Source organism: Aythya ferina, assembly GCF_964211825.1.
Source record: "Aythya ferina genome assembly, chromosome: 14".
In the NCBI taxonomy this organism is placed as follows: Eukaryota; Metazoa; Chordata; class Aves; order Anseriformes; family Anatidae; genus Aythya; species Aythya ferina.
In genome coordinates this window covers 13,681,192-13,698,145 of record NC_140312.1, presented here as the reverse complement: position 1 = coordinate 13,698,145, position 16,954 = coordinate 13,681,192, and the positions used below count along the sequence as shown (strand labels likewise).

General features: G+C 45.7%; 1 protein-coding gene across 3 annotated transcripts in view; it reads left to right on the top strand.

The window, feature by feature from the left end:
- FGF18 (fibroblast growth factor 18) overlaps nt 1-16,954 on the top strand; it is a 69,577-nt gene that overhangs the window by 25,077 nt on the left and 27,546 nt on the right. The gene's annotated exons all lie outside the window — the stretch shown is intronic.

The window sequence follows — 16,954 nt, the reverse complement described above, 5'->3', positions numbered from 1 at the left end:
CCAGTTCAAAAGCTTGAATTCACTATGTTGGCCTGAGAACCTCATGGTAGAAAAATGAGAAGAGCAATAAAATGCAGAGGATCACAGGGGGAAAAAAAAAAAAAAAAAGAGAGAAACTTTTCAGATTAAGAACGTGGAATTTGCAGTGCTAGTGCTAGTGCACAGCTGTGGGCAGTTCCCACAGTACCATAATGCCCCAGTTTATGAGTGCATGATGGTGCTTGAAGACAAAATTAATTTTTCTGCCTATCAGATGAGCTTACAGTTTGCCTGGTGTAATTTGTAAATGATACTGAGGTTGGTGACTTGGAATGTTTTTTCCCAATGAACTCGGGCCCTGGGCTTAGCAACTTGGGAGCTGTGGTTATGACCTGGGCTTGAGTTTGGACGAATCCCATTGCATGAGTGAAGCATCCTCTCATCTTTCTGGGTGTGTGTGTTTGCTTTGAGCTGAAATTAAGCAGACTTTTGAGCTTTGAGTGCTTAAGTTGAATTTTGGGGCACGTAGATCCTGCAGAAATGCAACTAACTTGCACAGGCTAGCAGAATGATCAACTATTTTTGTCTTGATTTGCACATAAGCATTATGATAGAAATGCCTCCAGGAGAGTGTACTATGCAAAAAAACAAAACTCTAATGCTGGTACATTTGGAGATGGCTTTGGCAGAGGTATTTTGCTCTAGTTGTTTTAGGCCTGAATGACTGTTGTTGGAAGGGTTTCAGGGCTGTTTTGAGAAATGGTCCTTTTTCTCTTACGGACATACAGTCCGTATGTGTCACTACAGATGTGTTCGTATGTGTTGGCCGGCATGCACATGTCACATGAGGTTGACTTCATGTGCCGTGCTGGTGAGGTGGAAATGGGGTACGATGAAGGGCAGGACAAAATATGGGAATTGTTATTCCCTCAGGGAACTTTGGACAGGATGACATACGGTCCGTGCCTGTCAGCGGGGCAGCTACTGCCACGCCAACATGTGCAGAGCTGTGCCACTGGAGGTGTCAGCTAGAAAGTGCCTGACTGCTGTGAAATGAGCCCCCAGAGCTGTTGTGCAAACTCACCCAGTCTCAGGAAAAGCTCTGCCCTGAGGGATTTTCAACCTTGTCTTTTGTCATTCCAAAATTTTCAGAGAAAACAGGAGTGCAAAGTGCCACTCAGCTGCTAATTATTGTGTCATGTTATTACATTCATTCTCTTAAGGTTTGATATGTAAACTAGTTGCTGTGTGCTAGCTGCTAGCTTCCCAGGAAGCGCTCCTGCCCGCGGTGAATGTCAGGTAACGTGATGCAGTTTGCTTCTCCGTGAAAGAAGGCAGCATTTACAGTGGGGTGCAGCAGGGAAGTGTGCCCGTGAGCAGCTGACAAGTGCTAATTTATGTGTCAAAGCCCATCTTGTCCCCTTCATACATATGCAATCATGTCTGAACAACAAATCCTAGCGCAGGGGAGTGCTCGTGACCAGTGGAGAAGCCGCACAATTGTAGAGCCTTACATTTCCAGTCTGGAGAGCTCCTTGCTGCTCGCCACCAAATCCTCTCTGCTCCTGGTTGCTGGCATCCTTCTAAAAACCTGATGTGCGCTGACTGACCGCTGAGGCCATTTGCTAACACCCCTGCCTGCTCCCTCCCCCTCTCCCACTAATAAAACTCCTTGATGTGTCAAGCTGCAAAGCCTCCCCATTTCTAGCCATGCTGAAAGGTTATGGAAATCTGTTCATCATCTTGCTTGGCACAGGAACACTTAGAGCATGATAATCGGGGAGACAGTGAGGTGGGGCATGGAGGTCCAGGATGTGACCATGCAGAGCTCCTAGCTGTGATAATGAAGGGGGGAGAGATGTCGGAGTTACTGAAGTGAGAACCATCTGTGTTACAGCCAAAACTGGATACAAAGGCAATGACACAGGATTCATTATGTGCTGGGAACCCCTCCCCCAGAGGCATTATTATGGAGTAACCTTTGATCAAGACCAGAGAGAGGCTTAAACCAGGTCTGGGGATCTGAACAGTTGCGAACTTTTGATCCAAATCTGTGTAGCTGGTCAGAACAGCCTCTGTAGGAGGACACCTTTCCTCTTAAGCAGCAGATGGCTGTTTTTCCTACTGCCCTTTTTCTCTTCTTTCTTCCTTTCCTGCCTTTAAGTTGGCACAGTGAGTCAGAGCTAGGCTTAGCATTTGGGAGTGCCCAGTTCCCACTCCTTTTCTTGGCTGCGCTGCCCTTGCAGGCGATGCAGTCTCCCGCAGCTTTTTCCCTGTCTTAACCCTGTCCCCACGGAAAGGCGAGATCATGGTGGAGGTGATGTGAATTGATGTTGGAAGGATTACAGAGACTAAATGTCAGCCTGGGGAAGGCTTTGAGAGGACGAGCAGGAGCCAACATCTGAGAAAAAGCAACAGATGTGGGAAAAGGTGCCTGTGGAGGTGGAACGTGAGCTGGCTCCAGCCCTGAGTTCTCCTGCCTACTCCTTCCTGAGCTGCGTTACAAACCCAGGCAGGGCTATCTCGAAACGCCTGTGCTGGGCTCCAGCTTTGCAGTCGTGGGGGACAGTTGTATCCGCCTGGGCACAAGCACAGGCAATGCAGAAAGGTGCCAAACTGGAAAGCTATGAGATGCAAGTGTTACTGAGTATGCTTCCAGCTCCAAGTCTCACTGCTGCAGGATCCAGGCTGTGAGCAGGAGGCTCAGCAGAGGTTAGGGGATGGAGTGTGTTAAGAGTCTCTGCGCTGGGGGCAAGATGCTGTTTTCTTGGCTTTTCAAAGTGATGCTCTGTCCTTCCAAGAACTCAGCCCAATTAAGAGAAGGTAATATTAAACAAGGGCAGTGCAGACTCGGGCTTAGTGTGGGAAGTACTTCTGAGAGAGAGAGAGAGAGAGAGCATGGCTATGGTCCATAGTGCTCATCATGAACAATAAGCACTAGCCAGGTTAAAGGATGGGGAGCTAATAACATTTTAGCACCTTTCTCCTCCCATACGTTCACAACTGGATAAAGAACAGTGTGTCCAAGTGAAGAGATGCCTTTTATTTTTTTGCACATACAGAGCTTCCAAATGGCTGGCGTGTGAGGGTTATTCTGCCTTTGAAGGAGGGAGAGTTGGTTAGTTTTATTGCAAGGTTTTATTGACTTCTGTAAAACTTCTCACCTCTTGGTTGAAGAGAATGCCCAGAAAAGAGGGGAAGTGACAAATCTCAGGCAGTGAATTGCTCGTTTCCAGGCAGCCATCACAAGCACAGCAAAATGACTGAGCAGTCGTGGCTCAGCGAGAGAGCATTCTGCGGGGCCAGGAGAAGTCCAACGGGAGGAAGCCCCCCTGAATGTTTTATCTGGGCCCACGTGTCCCATGTGCAAGGAAAAATGCAACTCTGTAATGCATAGTTTTACTGGCATAATAATTCTGGTATGTGATGTTTGGCTTGTGCATTGTTCAGGGCCAAGATCTGGCCCCATGTGTGGAATTATTAAACGGCAAATTAAGTCAGTTAATAGAATTAATTGAGTCGATGTAATCCTTTTAATCAGATGGATTTCATCCCTTCTCAGATGAATTAGAATCCATTAACAGATAAGTCAATTATTGGACTAAATTAAATCTAATAATAATGCCTGCTGCTCACAGCTACACTAATTAATCTAAATACACTTACCTATCTCCCAAGGTTGTTTTCTTTTAAGGCTTAATTGATGTTCCTAAAGTGCTCTGAGATCTTTAGATAACAGACGGATCTATGTGAGCAAAAAATTATCTCTTAACAGACTATAAACTAATTAAATAACTGATCTATTTACAGATTGCATTTTTACTTTAATCTCCTCAACCTATTCAGAAGAGTTTGCACTGGCCCAGAAAAACAATATTCCTGTTATAAGCTTATTATTACTTTACAGGTTCCTAAGTGGTCCTTTCATTCAGAAAATGAAAGGGGGAAGGAGAAAAAACAACCATTAAAGTGCTGACAAAAAAAGAAAAGGACCTGGAACCTTTATATTCTACCTCCGATAAATGGTACAGATAGGGAAGAGAGGGATCAGTGACCTGAAACCTTAGATCCTTTCATTTATTTTCATTTCACAAAAGGCAGAAGACATTCTATCCTGTTTGTTCACTATCTTTGTATCCGGTGCAGTTGGTGAGACAGAGCTCTCTTGGTTGGGTGAAGGCATTTTTTGCCTCATTTGTATTTCACAGCCATGTAATTTTTGTTTTAAAGTGTCTGCTGTTGTCCTGAGGGGCAATGTGAAGTGACAGACGTGAGGGGGATGTGAGGCGTGTTTGTGCTCACCCTTTCCTTTGAGTTAACTTTTATTTAGGGCAAATACTTGGCTATCCTTAAGGTGAGGGCACAGTGTACATAGACGGGTTATTAGCTAGTGTGCTACAGGTTATCACCCACTGCTATTTTGTCCATTGACCTGGTCTATTCCAGTTAAAAATAAATAAATAAAATCTTCTCATTTATGGGAGGCTTTGTCTGAAGATGCCCCCACACAAGGGACAGAGCACACAGGTATGGTCTCTCTCATCCCCGGCATCCCATCGGCTACTGGTGTTTTTGGCTGCTGGATGGACTGACCCCAAGCCAGTGAGGTGCTCTCAAGGACTCCCTCTGGGCACAGGGTCTTTTAGCTCAGGACTCAACAAAATGCATGGGAAGTCCACGGAGTTGGACTGGCATCAGGCAGACCAAGAAGGGAAGCAAAAGCATTGTGCGTGCACGATGAACCTTCATGCATCACAGGTGGCGTACACATCACTGCACCCTGTACTTTCTTTTTTGGTGGGCAGATCTCGAGCTCTGAAGGCTGCAACCAGCATCCTCATGTGTGCAGGGGAAGCACAGAGCTTGGTGAGATGGGTTATCCTCCCTGGGGCTGTCCCGGGCTGGGTGATGTGCCCTGCAGCTGGCAGTCCTGCTGGCTGTTCTGGTGCAGCTTCCCAGAGATGCCAGTGGACAAGCCCATGGAGAGCGCATTACAGCTGTCTAGACATCAGCCACACTCCATCCCGCCAGAGATTTCATTTGTGGTAGAAGTGGGCTCTGTTCCATGAGGAGGTGTAATATGTGCGGAAAATATTATTATAGCAAAATAGCCTCCTTTAATTGACTCGAAATTTTGCAGGATTCCTTCCTAGGTTTGGGTAATCCTGCCCTCTCCAGAATTAATGAGCTGACATAGCACTTCTTTGGGTTTGGCAGCCTGACAGCTAATTTAGAACTCCCTAAACTCATTTCATTAATGACTCCCATTTGTTCTATCTCAAAGCCTGGAAACAAATGCAAAATACCAGTGCCATTGTCCCATCTTTAGCAAGTCATTCTTTCCCCTCAGTATTTCTGGCACCTTAACAGCAAGCTGCCTTGGGAAAACTGATTAACCCTTTCCCTTCCTAGAATAGTTAAAATCAATTTTGATCCCCCTGGGAAGATCAGGAAGGAAAACTAGACTCATGGCTGGAAGGCACAGAATTAACCTGCAAGGAAGATGGGAGATGTAGCCCAAGCAGTGGCTGAGGCTAGTTAATAGCCGTATTTCCACAAGCTCGGCATTCAGAAACCTGCTTTTCTTCCCAGGAGCCAGGTAAGTGGAAAAGGGCCTGTCTGGCCCAGTGTAGATGAGCCAGATAGCCTGAATGCACTGTGATTTGCCTTGTAATTTATTCAGCTGAAACATCAGGATGGCTGTTTCCTATTTAAACTACGTATTGCTGCCTCCAGTCTCTTCCCATTACAGTTTTGACATGACAACAAGACAAATAATTTTTTTAAAAGACCTTTTATCTTCTAAACCATTTATTTTCACTTACTTAGCCCCGGGGCAGAGCTGACCTCAGAGTAAGCGATGATCATTCACCATGGCAGCTGTACAGTCATATGGGTCCTGGTGATTGGCCTAAGCCCGAGAAGCCTTCGCTGTCCAGCTGCTGTGTTGTGTCTCGTTTTTTTTCCTCTTGCCCAACATCCCCTGATTGCTTTTTTTTTTTTTTTTTTTTTTTTTTTCTCCCTTAAAATGTCTCCCCTCCTCATCTGGGTGGTGCAGTCAGCCAGTGGCAAAGTTCTCCTTTGAAAGCAGGCGCAGGGACGCGGGGAGCGAGGGGCGGCGGGATGAATTGAAGCATTGCAGCCGACTCGCGGCTTTGTTGAGCCACGAACAGTGGGGCTGGAGCTGGACCTCCCAGGCTTCCCCGTGCGGCGAGGAGGCTCAGTTGCCGTCACCTTAGAGTTGACTCTGAAAGGTTCAGCAGCCGTGCGAATATGTTGTAATCGTCTTATACGAACCATCTGTACATTTCAGACTTTTTTTTTTCTGCTCTATTCTGTGTCTGTGCCAGAAAGCTCTCCTTAGGCAAGACGAAAAGTTTTTTTTGGGGGGAAAAAAATAGAAACCTTTTGCTTTTTGATTTATGACAAGCCTATTTCAAACAATGTACGTTTTTGCTGGTTTCTTAAACTTTTGTTTTTGATAGCTGCTACCCCAAACTCCCACTGTGGCCTGTTTCACACCTGAAGTTCAGCTGCCTCTGCAGTCCCTGTTTGGTGTAAGTACCTGTAGTAGCCCTTACAGCAGAAGCTGCTGTTTGTTTTTCCTCTGACACTAAAGTGATCTTTAATTTCCCGACTTTTGGGCCTTGACTTGTCTTAAAGAGCCTTTACTTTCAGGGAAAAAAAGAGTCACTTTTTAGCTCTGTCTGTACTTAAAGCCCCTATAATCACTACTTGGTGTTTGAAAAACCTAGTCCTGTCTGACAGTAAATGTTAGGTGCCCAGAAATAATGAAGAGAAGTAATATAAAGGTCTGCTGATAATTTGTCATTTTTAATTTCTGTGCAGAGTGGAAAGTGAGCTACAAAATGAAAAATCTTTATTTTCATGCAAGTCGTAAAAGAGTTTTTGTTAACAGTTTGTGTATATAATTCTATGCTGTGATTTAAGTGTTCCCATTAGAAATGCAGAATAGGAAATAGGATCCCATCTGTGAGCAATTTAAGAGGAAGTGAGACAATGGAGTCGATTGCTGCTTCAGTTTAGATAATCAATACAAATATTATTAGTATAGTGATTTATCTTCCTAGGCACTTTATGAAAATGTGAATGCCCAGACCCTGAAGACAGGTCAATATGATATTATCTGTTCCTGCCTTGCTGTGATTACGTTTTTTCCCATGAAGCTTGAGCAGCTGCTTTGCTAAATGTTCTTCTCTGTGATGAAATAACACAAAAACAAAGTTGGGGCTTCCCTTTCTCTTTAGCAATTCTAAATAGGCACTAGGCATATTCATGCAAAAATTACTTCTATCCAAAATTTATACATGGGGACTTCATGTTGTTATAGGGAGATAAAGTTCTAGAAGATGTTTGCATAATTTTAAATATTTCTAGGCCATGACTGATTGTACACAAAAGTGCTGACAGAACTCGTCTTGAGTTGATTTTAGTTGTTTTATTTTAATGTCTGTTATCAAGCACTGTATTGTGGTTTCTGAGGTTTTCCAGTATCTAAGCATCCAGACAAGCATGAATTCAAGTTGGTTATTGGGACACAATTAAGAGTACTCAGAGAATAGGCTAGTCACTGCAATGTTTCTGAAGGGCTTTTTAAATTGCTTTTACTTTGCAGGGAGGAGGAAAACCTTGTAAAATAAAAATAAATTGACTTCTAGTAATTTTTGGCTTCTCTGTAGATGACTGTGTGAGTTGTCAAGAGGCCGGTGAGGTTTGTCCTTTGTAAGAAACGTTTGGGGGAAACGAATAATGGTGATAACCTTCATGCCTATTTAAACAGAGGATGGGAAATTGAAAACTTGGAGCGTGAAGAGCACAGTTCTGCTTTTGAAGATAAGATGGTGTGTCACTAGAGTGCAGTTTGCAGACTGATATTCAGCAGCTTGCTTTGCTGGAGACTTAATATCAGTGGTGGCAGCAGTGTTCCTCAGCTGGAGAACCTCCACCACTGTGTTCTGACTAGGTTAGGTGGTGGGGTAAAGACCTTTGCTCCTCACCTGGGAGGAAATGGCATGAATTTCATCCTCTGTCTCAACATCCTTGGGTTGTACCTCCCTGATCTCCAACACGAGAGTTGCAATAAACCCTTGTAGGTTTCCAAAAGATAACAGCATTATGAATGGGGACGTGCTAACGAGATGGTGGTAATGGAGAATGTATCAGTAGTCTGGTTAAAACTAATGATTTTGGTATTTTCAGAAGCTGTGAGGGCATTGCTGTTTTCAGGTTTGGGTTTCTTCAAGAAAGGTGTTAGGCTTTATAAAAACTAAGGCACTTTAATTGCTCAGATTTTACCTCAACTTTTAAAAAACCAGATAGGAATTTCCGCAGTCGCGAGGTGGAGCACAGCAAACATTCATGATGCCAGTAGCATTGCGTGGCCGTCTGGAAGAGGAGAGAAGAGCCCTGTCCCCTCCGAATCTGCACAGAGCCTCAGGCTGAGCAGAAAGGTGAAAAATATCAATCTCTGAAGACGAGAAATTGCTGATGCATGACGCTTGGAAATCTGGAAGAGTCCAAAAAGGGAGCTGAAAATACCCCCCAAAAGTGACTATCTGTGGCTTGAACGAAATAGTGTCCGATCAGCATTCAGAAACCGCTGAATTCAGGCCGTTCCAATACTGGCATTTTCCAGACTGCCTGCCAGTCGGATGCAGAGGAGAACACGTGTAGAGCGTCTGCGGTCTCCTCAGCGCTCGCAAGAAGGGGAAGGCAAGCTGGAAGTAAAGGGAAAGAGAAGGCCCAGTAAAAAAAAAAAAAAATAAAAAATCATTATTTTTCTTACTGTGAGAGAGAGAGGAGTGTTGGGGTTGGAGGGAGATGGTTGCATGGCTGCACTGTGTGAGCATCTTTCTTAATGAGCCATGCCAGCAATAAATAGTGCATGCTTTTGTCCCTAATGAATTTTAAGTATTTTCAGAATGCCCATAAGAGACGATTCAGGCTTTTATGGTGACATAGAAGCTGAGAGCTTCTAAATGTCTCCTGAGCTTTGTGTCCCTGATGTTTGTTGTTGTCACTTTAGAAACATGCCTATCTTTTGCATATGCTACCTGGAGTGACTGAGTTTGAAGAAGCACTCAGTAGCACTCAAATTTATTTTCCTCTTGTGTCTGAGAGCTGAAATGACTGCCTGTAAGGCCTTCTCCTTTGCATTTACAGCTGCTAAAAAGGGTGCTTTTCTAACCAAAGCAGTAAGAGAAAACCCAGCCATCTGCTGTGACCCAGCCTTCTTGTAACAGTAATGAGCTTTGGGTCTTCTCCAACGAGCAGCTTCCCAGAGATCACAACTGGATGGCAGCTGTCTTGGCTGGAAGGATTTGGCCCCAGGTAGCGCGGTGGAGATGAGTCCTCATCCTCAGCTGCTTCTGTTCCTCATCAAAGAACTGTGCTCGTGCGACGGAGGAGGAGTGGATGTTGTGCCTGGATGGTGGTGACGCAAGCTGAAACATATTCTGGTCGGTGTTGGAGCATATGGTAGGCGAAATACACTTGGGATCCAGGCTTCAAGCTGGCGTGGCTGGTATGGTTTGGTTTATACCCTTTGTTCTGAAGTGCTTTTTCCAAGAATAAGCAGGAGAGGAAGCAGACAACCAGATATGAAGAGGGAACTGTAGCAGCAGGAGAAGATCACCCGCAGCCACTGCAAGAGCTGAAGACCCTGTGATGTGGAGAAGCAGCAGGGAAGAGCTAAGAATCGGATGGCATATATGCACCAGATAAGCCTAAAAAGTGGAAAAGCAATGTCCAAATGGCTTCCAGTGCTTGGCCAGGGATGGTCATGAGGTCTGCACTGTGTCCCTGGCTCCCCTGTGGGGGATTATGTGGGGGATATCCTTCCCATAACCCTCCCTGTTCACCACTCGAGGAGATTTTGGGGTTCCTTGTTCGAAATTACATGTGTCAAAGCAGTGGGTGAACTCAGCTGCTGAAAGCTGGTCTTGTCTCATTGGCATCAGTCTTGTTGTCTCTGATTTCAGAAGCCTGGATCTTGCCTATGGGTAACTTTAGTATAAATCCTGAACAGAATTTCTGCTTGTTGTGTGGAGCTGGAGGGGTCACAGTGTTGGATCTCTTTTATGACTGAGCCCTGAGTTTCTTCTTGCCTGTGGTCATGAAAGTCCTCGGACTTCAGCAGAGCCTTTTCCAAAGCGACTGTGTGAGACTGAAAGGAGATTAAGTGCCCAGCAGTGCCTCCTGTTCCTCTTGTGTCTTGCACCTTTGTTAAGACCTTGCATTTCAAGCCATTTTAGCCAGTGGGAGGCAAATCAAAGCAGTTAGGTTTTAGCCCGTGACAATAGTACGGTGCTGCGTGGCCAGGCTAGCCCCTTTTCTTTGTGTGACGCTTGGTCAGCAGCAATTCTTACCTTTATTTCATTTGCTTCTGCATCTGCATTCTTGACTTTTTTTTTCAAGTTAAAGTTTTGACTGGTGACTTGTTAGGAGCAAATAGGCAAAAGGATATTGACTTTACACCTACTAATTTGGGGGTGCTAACAAGTAAACATAAGAGCTGTATGGTCACTGGATAAATTGAGCCACCTGGAAGGACTGGAGGAGGGGAGCTCAAAAGCATAACAAAGAAACTGCATTTTAGTTTCTGGAGAGTCACCTTGGTTGTTCTTGCAGTTGTAACGAGTTTGGGTGAACATTTGACTGTCACCAGTGCTGAGACCTGTTTTGGGCTTTGCCAGGGTTTTCTAGTGCCAGAACTATCAAACCTGTGTGGGCATAAGATGAAGCTAAAATCCTAATTAGGAGATGCTAAATATGTTTGCTCAGAAATGAGGTGCCCTTTACAGCGGCTGGTGGAACAAAGCCTTCTTCCTTCAGCATATGTGTGCGCAGCATGGTGTATGAGTCAGGATCCGTGTAGCTCTGGGGCTGGCATGCTGTGTATGCTGCAGGCAGAAGGGAAGTTACTGAGACGTGTAGCAGCTCTGATATACCTAGAATAAGTACAGACAGCAGCAAAAATCAGCAGTGTGGGAGCACACCAGACGTCAGTCCTCCAGCTGCAGTGTGGAGGCACAGAGTCAATGGGGAGATGTGTGGTAGGGGAGTGGAGAGGAAACTTTGACCTCCAGAGTGAAAAACTGGGGACAGTGGGAGCTGTGTGGATGGTGGCTGGATTTGGAGCGGATGTTAATACCTTCCTGATGCCCAAAAAGTAAATGTGAATCAGTGCAGCTCCACGTATATTGGCTGCAGGCATCGTGGGGGCAGTCATGGGCATGGCCATGGCCATGTGGTTGCTGTTGGGGTCTGCTCTCAGTTCCACTGCTGCTGGAGCCCAGGCCTGTTCGTTTGCAGCGATATCTCTGACACAATAACCATACACCCTGAGGTATTCTTAACCCAAGCCAAGGATGTCAGCATTCTCGAGGAGAGCAGACTATTGCACAGGAGCTGGAGAGCAGCTGAGTCTAATCCTGAGGGGCCTGCTGTGGGCAGAGGGTTGAGCCAGGTGACCTCCAGAGATCCTTTCCAGCTTAAATTATTCTGTGATTTGGTGAGTGTCTTTCAACAGTGATTATCAGAACAGACCTGGTTGATCAAGTTGTCAATGATCAGTTACTTTGAAGACAGTGGTTCTTCATCAGAGGCAGTGGGACCCTTAGGAAGCCTCTTGTGGTGGTCTGCCCCTCCCTTTCCTCCTTGTGATTTTGAAGAATTTGTAGCCTGTAAAAATTAGAAGCAGTCAAAATTTTCCATGCTGCCATGATGGTGCTTCTGCCCTTTCCCTCAGCTTGACGTGACTCGTGTTTGTAAAGACGGTACCTTTCTGCACCACGGGTGTAACCTGTAGTTCATTACAAGGTGTGCTCTGTGTAGTGGAGGGGCATGCTTTGCACCAGTGCTGTAAACAATATCTGTTGTCTTTACTCCTTTCTGGACATTAAACCAGTTTACTGTGTACTTTGAATGGGGAGGAAAGGCAGAGAAGGAAATCCCTTGGCCTGAGTCTGTCTCTCCAGATTGCTTCCCAGACTCCAGACTGGAGTCCCCAGTCCTGCTGTATCCGCTCCAGGCTTCCTTTCTCCGAGCCCCGCTTTGCTGTTGTGACTTTCAGCCTCAGCCCTTCTCCTCAGTGCCTGACCTGGCTGAAACCAATATCAGTCTCTCAGCAGGAGGAACCTGAGGAAACGCAGCAAATTTCAGCTCCTGGGGCTAAATTGTTGTGCTCTTTAACAGCAAACTGTGTCGAACTAATTGACAACCAGCTTTAAACATACCCTGATCAAGCAAATACATTGATTTATTTTTTCCTCTCTTACCAAGTGTTAAGCAGCTTCCAGCTTGGTTTCCTCCCCAAGAATTGGATAACTCATCCACTGTGTAGTAAAACTGATGGGCAGTTTTGACCTTTATACAATCCTTTAGGTATGTTGAGGGAGGAAAGAGTTTTCTTATACTATACTCCTGTGACTCTTTGACCACTTAAAAACAAAACAAAACAAAAAAGCCCAACCCAAAACCACACACAACAACAAAAGATGAGCCATTTTCTCTGGATGTCTTTGAAAGAAGCTCAGTTTAGAGACAGACTGGAGAGAAAGGCTATTGATTTTGTTTGACCTCCAAACACACTGCGGTCAGTATATTTTCCCTGTTGGAAGCTGTTCAGGGCTCTGAATTTCACTGTCAGCGTTTGTATTCTAAAGTGTGCTGGAGTTTTTGCTGCTTCTTCAATAAACATCAAGCTTTAAGGAGAGGAAAGGTAGATATGTATTTCCCTCTGGATCTGTCCTCCCTTTCTTTTTCTGTCCTGTAAAACTTGGTTGTGCTGCTTATCAAGCATTCACAATTCCTTTTCCCCCCCAGATGTCCTGCAGGTTAGCGGCTTAGGCTAGGACTCCAAAGCAACAGTTTTGTGATTCCTGTCTTGCTTTTTCGAGTGCTGAGCCAGATCTTTTACCAGCCTGCTACTTCCTTACGTGCACTTGCGCCCATTGCTGTACCTGGCATTAGGAGAGAGATGTGGCTTTTTCTGCAGTGATGCAGTCTCGGTTTGTCCCTCCAGCAGAGCTTTCCTGTCTTGCACCATCTAGTAGGTCTTGTGCATTTTTTTTTTTTTTACCCCCTCCTGTACACAATAATAAGCCTTCTAAAAAGTACTATCCCCATCTTATACCCCAAATATCAACTTTTACATAGGAAAGCTTGCTTTATTTGTACTCGGTCTCCCGCAGTGAAACCAGGCATTCTGTTTGGTGACTGCTGTAGTCCTGGAAATGCAGCAACTGCTCTGTTTGTTGCAGGTTGGGGTAAATTGTAAATGTTCTTGTAACACAGCTTGTGCCAACTGCTGTGCCCTTTCTCTGGGGATTGCCTATCAAGGAGTGGTTCAAGGGCTGGAAGGACGTGCAGGATGTGTGAAGGCCACAGAGCTTTTGATTGTCAGGTTTCAAATGAACTTCTCGGAGCTCCTTTGAGATGAGCAGTACCAATCAGCATCTCTCCATGCCGAGGTGTTGATTGCATTATCTCCTCATAATTTAACAATAACGCTTTTCACAGCGTGTATTTGGTTTGTGTACTTCCTCCTGCTTTGCGGCAAATTCAACACAGCCAGTTAGCTACTTTTGCACATCAAAGGGCAGCCAGACAAACCTGGGAAGATTTAATCAAGTGGTGGGCAGAGGCAGGTGACATTAGATACCAGCTGCTGAGCTCTGCTGGCCCTGGTAGCACATGCTTCATTTCTAGCTCAAATGGGTGGACATTCCTAGTATCCTCTGTAGAAAAATAGTTGGTTTTCAGTGCCACCGCCAGCCCCACGCGTGCTTCTAGCTGTGTTTCAGGTCAGGGTGAAAGCTGCTGAAACAGATGCGTGAGAGCCTGCCGTGTAACTGCCTGTAGCATATGTGGTCTGCTGACAATTACGCAGCACCAGTTTCTAACTTAAGCGCTTCATTTCCCGGAGTAATAGTCCGCTGCATCCCTAAAAAAAAAACGTCTGGTGCAATACGTATGTGCTAGCCTGTGCCAAGACAGGCTGAGGGTGCAGCCTGTGCTGTGTGTGTAGCTGTGGTGACTCCCCAGGGCAGGACCTCAAGGCTCCCCAGAACTTTTTCTTGCCATCTTCAACCCAACCCCCCCATGTCTGAATATTCAATTACATTAACCCTTTGCAAATGGCTTGGCAGACACCTCTGGGAGGGGTGAGGAAGAGAACTGTAGTTGTTAAACCTCTGCGCAAACATGAAGGAAAGGAGCCGACAGAGGCAGATGAGGTGAGGGGATTGACTTGCTCCTAGGAAGCCCCCAGCCCCAGGCAGGGTGTGAGCCTGCCCAGATCTGTGCCTCTTCCCAGAGCCCAGAGTGGCAGGTGACATACCAGGAAAATGTGTTGTTGGAAATGTAGGCAATCCCTGGGAAAGCAGCAGGGCAATATGTCAATGTACTGCGACTGTTTTCATAGGCATTTTCTAGTACATTTTAATGGTGGATTATGAATACGACAATTTATTTTTAATGATCTCAATCAACAATGAAGCCCACGTTAAAAAAAAAAAAAAAAAAAAAAAAAAAAGCTAAGATGTCCTTGTGTTCTGAGTGCCTGTAATCTGTTTCTAAGAGCTGGGTACCAAAATATCCCTTTGATTCTCAGAGGTAATTGTACCTCTTAATTAGCTGGAGAAAAAAAAACACAGCCTGAGATCTTGCTATATAAATTATAATTAACCCCTTGGCACTGGAAGTTGAGATTTCCTGCCCCCGAGCACAAATGCAAAACGCATTAGCAGCACTTAACGTCAGGCACTCTCGCCCACCGCAGCCGAGGGGTCAGTTCGCTACCCAATAAATACTGCCGCGCTCGGAAGTCCAGTAGGAAAATGGCAGGGAAGCCACAGAAACCCGAGGGGAAGCACTAAATACCCCATTTGAGGATGTTTGACCTGCTTTTTTTCTGAGCGCTGCAAATGCCGCAGCGGGAAGGACAACACAGAAAAACCCTGTGGGGAGACGCAAGCGAGGAGAGGGACGTTTCACGGCGAGCGGTTTTGTTCCCTGACATGGCTGGTTGGTTCGCCGTGAGAATGGCTCTTAGAGCTCCCGGTTCACACACCTCGAGTGAAATAATTGTCTATGGCCAGACACACTTGGCTGTGCCTGTTGTATGCAGAGCGCACCAGCCACGGGCGACCGGCCACCCACTGTTATCATTCACCAGCATCCTGCTTTTTTGTCTCCTCCTTGTTCTTGCCAGTTGGGGATGAATTTTAACTCTTCACACTGGAGGTGGACCTGAAGCAAACCGCTGAGTCGGGAAGGCAGAGGCAAGGCAAGCACCACAGCTGTTGTGGGGAGTCTGGAGGCTGCGTGGAGCCTGCTCACACCTGTGGCATTTCCCTTCCCTGTCCCTGCCTGGGCTACAAAGGGTCTCTGCTCATTTCACGCCTATGCTCTGCCCCTCCCTGGTGAAGGGCCAGAGGCCTGGCAGGTTCCTGGGTTAGGGAATGTCCCCTTTCCCTGCCAGGAGCTTGCACAGAAGCTTCTTCATTCAGAGCAGCTGGTTCCTTTGCTCCTTCTGAGGTTTCAGGTGGAGGGACTGCTCTTCCCCTGTGTGGCTGCCCTAAGGTGGCTGCAACCCTGCCAGGGGGCTACAAAGCTTTCAGACAGGCTGTTGTTTCCCAAGGGCTGTCTCTAGTTGTGTGGCATGGCCTTGGGCCCCCAGACACCTGTGGGCTCTGCCTGTGAGGGATGTCATGGTCCCCGCAGCTCCTCTTGCAGCAGCGGTGGCCATCTGAGAGTTTGGGGTGGCAGCAGCCATGGGGCAACTTGGTCGCCTTGGCCTGGTTCCTAAGGTGACTTTGTCTGCCACAAAAGTGAATGGTGGTTCAGCTCCTTGGCCTGGCCATGGAGGCTAAAGATGTGGCCATCAGGGCTGCCTTTAAATATTTCAACTCTACTGTTTGTAAATAACCAAGGGGAAACTTGTTCTGTGTACTCTGCTCTGCTTAAAGATTGTAGGAGATAAGAGGAGAGTAACGACGTGTCCAGCTAGGGAGGAGCGATGTGCTCATCATGGACATAGGGTACCAAGGGCTGGGAGGAGGGATTTTCCTTTGTGTTTTTCCTTTGTCCCAAAGTCTGAAGTTTTAAAAAGTGAATTATATGCTGATTAAAGAGCCCTCCAAGTTAAATAAGCTGTGTTCCTCTGTGCTAGGACAGGTATAGGCTGGACACCTACAGCAGCAGCATCCCTGCCAGCGCGTCACCCACCATGTCAAGGGACTTTCCCCTGCACGGATCCACAGGGTCACCCCCGTTAGTGCAGGGAGAGGAGAAATGTGGGCAGCTGGGACAAGGGTCTGGAGCAGGACAAGGTCGTGTTCTGTTTGAGCATATGGGCATACAGACAAGCAGAGCCTAAAGTATTTGGGAAACTGAAGTATTTGGGAAAAAACATTTGGATGTAAATATGGGACCAAATCTGAGCTTTACAGAAGATGTGTGTCTCTAGGTAAATTGAAACTGGAATAAGTAACAATAATATGGATTTTCATGCTATCAACACTGGTTCTTTAAACACAGAATAACAGTAAGCTGTTAGAGATATTGCCCCTTTGCTGCTCCTGTTCGTAATGCCACAGAAGAAAACTGGCTTAGTTCTGTACTCAATTTATTTTTTATATTGAAATTTAACTTGGAATCTCCTTTTCTAAATCTGAACAGTTGGGCTTTGAATACAGAATTGCATTAGAGCTTTTAAAATACATTTATTAAAATGTAAAACTAATTTTACAGTTCTGACAGGTCTTATTTAAATATCCAATGCCAGATGCCTTTTGTCCCAAGTGACTATAGAAATGCAAAGAAAATAAAAAAAAAAACACTTTTGAAACTTTTCATGCAATTTAAAATGAAGTAAAGGGCAGGTAAATAGTCCTACATATGCTGTCTACCAAAGGCAATAGTTAAGAAAAAAACATGTTTCCAGAAATAG